This window comes from Populus trichocarpa, chromosome 1 (assembly GCF_000002775.5).
Source record: "Populus trichocarpa isolate Nisqually-1 chromosome 1, P.trichocarpa_v4.1, whole genome shotgun sequence".
In the NCBI taxonomy this organism is placed as follows: domain Eukaryota; kingdom Viridiplantae; phylum Streptophyta; class Magnoliopsida; order Malpighiales; family Salicaceae; genus Populus; species Populus trichocarpa.
The window spans coordinates 43,669,845-43,677,405 of NC_037285.2; the positions used below are offsets into that span (position 1 = coordinate 43,669,845).

The 7,561-nt window shown below is 26.5% G+C and overlaps 1 long non-coding RNA gene across 1 annotated transcript; it reads left to right on the forward strand.

Annotated features, from left to right (window-relative positions):
• Window positions 1-6,484: 6,484 nt before the first annotated feature.
• On the forward strand, window positions 6,485-7,343 carry LOC112326760 (uncharacterized). Its single transcript, XR_002980653.2, has 2 exons — window positions 6,485-6,566; window positions 6,723-7,343. It is a non-coding gene; the product is annotated as an uncharacterized LOC112326760 (long non-coding RNA).
• Window positions 7,344-7,561: the final 218 nt, after the last annotated feature.

The window sequence follows — 7,561 nt, forward strand, 5'->3', positions numbered from 1 at the left end:
ATAACTTTCCATGGTTATCTTCTATATATATACGTATGCATTGTTCATGGCAACGATTCAGCACACTTTCTTTTGTTTGTCTCCTTCGGCTAGCATCATGGGATGATCGATATCTTGAGTAAAAAAGTTCAAGATTTTTCTCATTACCAATCTTAAAGATCTACAAGCATGCCACACTTCTCATTACCTAACACATTGCACTACTTGGCACCTCACTGCTAATCTGATAGAACAATCCAAATTCGAAGTCAAAGATTAATTAATGCCACCAAGTTAATGATCTGATACCGCATTATGATGATGTCAGTAAATATCGCAACTTTTTAAAAAACAATATGCTCGGATGATTTTTCCCAAATGGGTAGATTAATCCACTTGCTTGGTATATCGAGTTTAATGGATATGTTGGCAGTATTTTATTGCGGGTGAATAAAATTTTTTTGAAGTTAAAAAGGTGAATGGTTAAAAAAACCAAGTTTAAAGGTATTGTTTAAAGTGATAATTTAAATAATATAAAAAAAATTAATGAAAAAATAATGAAAAAAAATTGAATCTATTCGGATTATCAAAACAACAAAAAAGTTAAACTTAAAAAAAATAGAAAATATCTGCTTAAAAAAAAAAAGAACCAAGCAAACTTAGACGCGCTTTCTAAATTTAGTCTAATCTAAAAAATTGAAAACTTGTTAAATTATGAATTCGAATTCAATCAAGATATTTAAATGTTATTCAATTTTAATTTTGAATGATGAAATTGTAGAAAAAACTATTAATTAAAAAACTTGAAAAAAAAAGGAATAAAAAAATGGGGTTAAAATCTGATAAGAAAAAACCCAATGAGGATGAAATATGAAAAAACAATTACCCCAAACAAAAAAAATATATAATTAAAAGAATTAGGACCAAACTTGAAAGATTTAAAAATGATAAGGGAGTGAAATTGAAAATTATTTGTAATATAATAGATTATTTAGAAAGAAAAAAAACAGGGCAAACCCAATAAACCTCTTAAACCTAGTCTAATCTCTAAATATTGCATCCCGTGAAATTTCAAAAGATGAGATAGGTAGAAAAATATTAATAAAAAACTCAGCAAAAGCAACAAAAAGAATGAGGATAAAACTTGATAGAAAAAACCCAAGGAGATGCAATTTAATGAAAAGATAAAAAGTAATACCAAATAAAATAAATATTAATTAAAAATATAAGGATCAAAATTTAAATATTAAAAAAATATAAGGGGTGAAATTAAAAATATCTGTAAAAACCAAGTAAACTCGGACAAATATCTTAAACATGGTCAAATCTTAAAAGCTCGCAACCTATAAAACCCTGAATCCGAGTCTTATCATGAAGTTTATTATAAACTGATTTAAAAATATAAATTTTAAAAATTTATCAAAGCAAAAAAAAAGATAACAAAAAAACCTTGAGCGAACGTAACAACCAACTCGGGTCAACAAATCAAACACATGACCTAAAATATGAAATTGAGATGACCCTATAAATAGAAAATAAAAAAAAATATTAAAAAAAACTTTAAAAAAAGACGGACGTCAACTCGGGCTAATCCTTCCAATCTATGACTTCGGTCATGAGACTGAGGTGACCCAATTACAGGCAAACCTAAAAAAACAAAGAAGCAAGATTCTTAATCAAACAAATATTAAGGGATGAAATTGAGAGAAAAAAATCAATGAAAAAAACAATGCAAAAAAATAATAATTAAAAGAATTAGGACTAAGTTCGGCATAAAAATTAAATGAAATTAAATATCCAGGGAAAAATAAAATAAAATAAATTTTTTAAGGATGGAATTGTAAAAAAAAAATCCATTAGCAAAATGATTAAAAATAGTAGTAATTAAAAGAATAAGGATCAAATTTAATATAAAAATTCAAAGAAAATAAATGTATAGGGGTGAAATTGAAAAAAAAAACAAATCAATCAAGGAAATGATTCAAAACAAAACAAATAGCAATTAAAAGAATAAGGATCAAATTTAAAAATAAATTTAAAAAATCAAATAATCAGAGATGAAATCGATTGAAGAAATAAGAGAAGAGGGACTGAATTAAAAGAAAAAATAAATTAAAAAGCTAATATGGTATTTTTCATGATCAGCATTATAAGGAAACAAAAAATAATATTAAATCAAACTACACCAAGCACCATACACCCATCACCACTAAAGAGATTAGCTTTTTGAATAATTAATAAGGAGAAGTTCCTTTAGCCTTTCAATACCTGCGATGCAAGGACACCATGATTAGTTGGTTACATTAAATTAGACATCACTAACATATTTTTTATATAAAAAAGATAAAAGGTTATGAATTCAAAATCTTACATTGAAAAAAATTCATTTTGTCTAGCTAATGTTTCTACTGGAGTTTTGCAAATCTTTTTTTTAATGAAGTTTTTTATTTTAAAAAGTTTTGTTTTTTCTAATTAATTTTTCCAGATTTTTTATTTTATTTTGTAAAATATATTGTTATTTTGAAATAATATTTCGAATATGTTCGGCCATGCATATTTTTTCCTTTTATGTTATTAACTCAATTTTATATTTTTTTTATTTTTATTATCTTTGATTGATTTTAATAAATAAGTTCAGTGGACACAAACAAGTAAATTATCTTGATCTATATCTATCTCTTAATTTTTCTACCTTTTCTTTTAGTCATTGTCTACGATTTTTTTTAGTTATTTGCTTAGATTATTATTAGATATTTGGATAAACCTTTTGATTTATACTTATAATTTTTTATGTAAAAAAACATATCAAAATAGCCTTTGTACTCAAGTTATGACTTGCTGTCGAGCGAAAGTCAAATCAAATTTTTATTTCCCTCTAATTGCTTTTTTTTATATGCTTTTTTTTTCATGGATTCATGTTTTGGACATTTGATTTGTTATAGATTCAGTTTCATTCGATCTTATTATTCTGCAATTGTTTTTTTTTAAAAAAAATATTGGCATGGTGATTATCTTCAATTTATTTTTTATGAGTTTGTCATGATCTTATGATCTAGGTCACGGGTTTTGAATGCTATTTTTTAATATAAGGTTATTTTATATATTTTTTTGTTTGTGTTTGACTTTTCAAGATATTATTCTAATTTATTTATAAATTTTCTGTTGATCTATACAAACGAAGTTTATTTTTCAAAATAAAAATTTTTATTTTTAAATAACATTGTTGATTTGTTCTTCCTTATATATTTTTTTTATAAGATGTGGGTTTATGTGATCATTTTCATTTGTATTTATCTTTTAGGTCATGAGTTTTTTATGATGTCGATTTATCTTTTATTAATTGAAGTAAACAAGTTTAGTGAACATAATTGAGCGAATATCTCGTTTTGTGTGATTAAATATCTTGATATGTATTCATCTCTTAATTTTTTTTAATTTTTCTTTTGGTTATTGTCAATATTTTTTTCATTTATTTACATAAATGATTATCGATTTATTTAGTTAAATGTTTGTAATGGCTTTTGAATTTACACTTTAAATTTTTTAAGTTAAAAAATACGTTGAAACATCCTACATGCCTGATATTTTTTTTTAAAATAAAACCATGACATAACACCGGTTAAATGGCTTAGGGGGTGTTTGAGAGTGTAATAACAGTAACTTTTCAAAGTGTTTTTTTGCTGAGAAATGCATTAAATAATTTTTTTTTATTTTTAAAAAAATATTTTTAATAATAACATATCAAAACGATCCGAAAACATAAAATATTATTTAAAATAAAAAAAATTATTTTTAAAACATAAAAACAAATGAAGTATTAGTGTTACATCTAAAAGCCGAAGTTATTAATGAGGTTGCACTGAAAAAGCAACTAAAAAATGCTTTTAATGAGACGGGACCTCTTATACTAAGGCTCCGTTTGTTTGTTGGAAAATAGTTTTCTTTTGAAAAGTGGTTTCCTTGAAAAATAGATTCCTGGAAAGTAAATTATTTTCTAATGTTTGATAGTATCATGAAAAATAAGTTGGAAAATATTTTTCAGTAATTGCTATGTTATGGAAAATGAGTTGGAAAATAACTTATTAATATTTTTTTCAAGTTTATTAAAATAATGAGGAACAAATCTTACAGATTAAAACATTAAATGAGCATGAAATTGAAAAACAATAATCTAATTTCAGAAATTATCTCAAACAAAATAAATAACAATCAAAATAATGGAGATCAAATCTAACAAATAAAAAAGTTGAAAGATGATGAAATTATAAAAAAAATAATTACTATTTCACAAAATTATTTCAAATAAAACAAATAACAATCAAAAGAATAAGGATCAAATCCGATAGATAAAAAATTTTAATTAAGAAAGTGATAAGAAAAAAGTAAATAACAATCATAAAAATAAGGATCAAAGTTGATATAAAAATCAAATTAAATCAAATTCTAAGATTGAAGAAAAAAAATTCAAAATAGAATATATAACAATCAAAAGTTTGAGGATCAAATTTGATATAATCAGCAAATAACATAACATGTCTAAATTTTTTATAACTTTTAGAAAGTGTTTTCCGTAAAAAAAAAAAACTTTCTTGAAAACCAAACTAAATTTTTCTTTGACCGGAAAGTATTTTTCGTTGACTAACTTTTTTAATAACAAACTAACACAAAAAAATTTAAAAAATAATTTTTAGAAAATAATTTTTCATGAAACAAATGGGTATAAATAAAGCCTAAAGTACTGTTTACAAAGCAAGTTATAAAAATGATGACACAATTCAAAAATACGTTGAAAATCATAAAAATGATGCTTTTCAAACTTTTTTTTTAATCCAAAATACAAGTTGAGAAATAAAAACAAACGGTGCCTAAAGTCACGAGTGAATCAATATTTCACTTTCCCTTTTCCAGTCCTAACAGACGATATATTTAGCACAATGAGTTGTTATTACATTTGTAGTTATAATAACTTGAAGCATATCTAACCATTGGATTGAAGAAAAGGAAAAATAACAAACACTTAACTATTATTTATGTAATAAAATTTGTAATTATCTTATTTATGGCAAAAGACATTTGGAGTGTTTAATGAAATAGTTTTAACTTCACTCAAATATAATATATTTCAATAAAATAAATTTATTATTATTATTATTATTTATATTAAAAATAAATTTATCAAAATAAATTTATGAGAAAAATAGAAACACTATCAATGTTTATTGATTTTTTAAAAAAATAGTAATCTACACTTTAAACAATGTTCATAAAATTTAGCAGATACTATGTCTAGGGCTTTTGCTTCATTGCAGGTCGATCAAAAATTAATTATTATATTAAAAAAATATAAGCATTGTTATTTTCTCATTATGCAATGAAATATTTGAAATGAGAATAAAAAAATAAAAAATTGACTAGTGCATTAAATCAAATTAATTGACCATTATATGCATTAATAAATGCAGAGAAAGGTTCGACCTAGCAAATCAAGAGTGAATTAGTCACCATGTTCAAATAATAATATGGTCAACAAGGGATTTCACGCCACCATTATTATAACCTTTATCTAACCTTATTAGGCTTAAATATGAAATAACATACTACCCGATGATTAAATCATAAATAAATAGGGAGTGAAATGAAAAGACAACGACACTGTTCAAATAATAATATGGTTAATAAGGGATTTCACGCCACCATTATTATAACCTCTATCTAACCTTATTAGACTTAAATATGAAACAACAGACTACTTGAGGATTAAATCATAAATAAATAGGGAGTGAAATGAAAAGACAACGACATATTGTATTGATTCGGGCTAACTCGTGAAATTTAAAACCCAAATAATAGACGCAGCCACAATAAGTTAATCTAGTTGGACAATTTGTGCCTTCTTTTCCCCTTCCTTATTGTTTCCTTGGTTTGGCCTTGATGGAGTCATAATTGACTTGGGTCATGAACACAATCACAATGAGATAACCTAGTTGGGCAATATGTCTGTATCTTTTCTCACCCTATATTTTATATCTCAGTCTTAATTGGTCCTGGGTTGGATTAAATCTGGGACCACATCAAAAGTTCATAAATGAATTAGAAACAAAATTTTAAAAAAATATTCCATTCTATCGACGTGATCCCAATTAGGTAATCCATTTGGACAACATATCTCTTTCTTTTCTCATCCTTTTTTTTTTTTTAATTAGTGACAAGTTGGATGAAATTTGAGATTGAATTGAAGAGGTATTAAGAAATTAAGGACTAAATTAAAAGAAAAAAGTCTTCAATATGTTACTAAAGTGAAATGGCATAAAAGAATTAAAAAGGATGAATTTTGGGATTAAATCAAAGAGTTGTTAAAAAAATAGGTACCAAATAAAAAAAGCCTTAAATCTATGACTAAATTGAAATGGCATAAAAGAATTAGGGACAAAAATTTTTTTTAAAAAAATGAATAAAAAATATATATTTGACACGTGCATCGTGTGAGGAGGCCATTAAATTGAGGCGGCAAGTGTGGCTTCCTTCGTGATCCAATGGTGGTCTTCTTCGACATCGCCAAAATCATCTCATCGAGTTCTCTGTAAACGGTGTGTCGGCGTTGGACTCCCTACGTGGCACCAACAACCATTTCTTCCCCTCCCCTTTCTTTTCTCAGGATCAGTGCATAAAGAAAAAGACTCTTCTACAGTAGTCTACAGTGCACTCGATTCTTCCTGACAATGTTTTTCCCCCTCCATTAACAGATGCATTCAGGGGTATTCAAGGATAAACCCAAGGATAGAGAATTTGCCTTGCCAGTGATCCATGTTTATGGATTCACCAGAGCTCGTGATCCAGAATCTGATTTCCACGAGGCCTGTTGCTAAAATCTACCAAGGGATTTCGCCTTTTCTTTACCTTTGATGATTGGACGCTGGACTCGGCGTGGGCATGCCTGTTGTCTGATTAATATTTTCCTTCAATTACTGATTTTTACACATTTCCTGAACACTGTAAATGCAGCGGATAAGGATTGCATTGCAAGAGGCGGAAGTTGATGTAGAAATGCGTCTGGATCTGGAAAATGGATGTTGTGTGCATCATTTAGACTTTCCTATGAGTGCAGCATATGCAAGTGGATCAAATTTAAATTTGTGTATCCATTTTTATTTTCAAATATATGACATATAGTTCTTTCAAATTCATATCTATAATGCAATAGGTCACCTTTCAAGAATTCAATTCTTTCATTTAACTTGACCTTTCAAGCCAATGAAATAGCCTGGTGAAAGGGCAAGGATAGCTTAGATTTCTGCTATTCTTGCCCTGTTTGGTTTTCAGGCTCAATATATGTAATAGAGCCCTATAAATAATGGGCCAGGGTTTTTTGGGCCTGGGTTCTGAAATTGGTGTTGTGTTATGGTGTTTGGGATAATGGTTAGTGTTTGTATTCAAAGTGTTTTTTATTTAAAAAATATATTAAAATAATTTAAAAATATATAAAAAAATTAATTCAAAAAAAAATTCAAAAGTTTTGAAAAGCACGGCTGAACCGTGCTCCCAAATACCTCCCAATAACAACTCCAAGCAAAATGCTAAATGA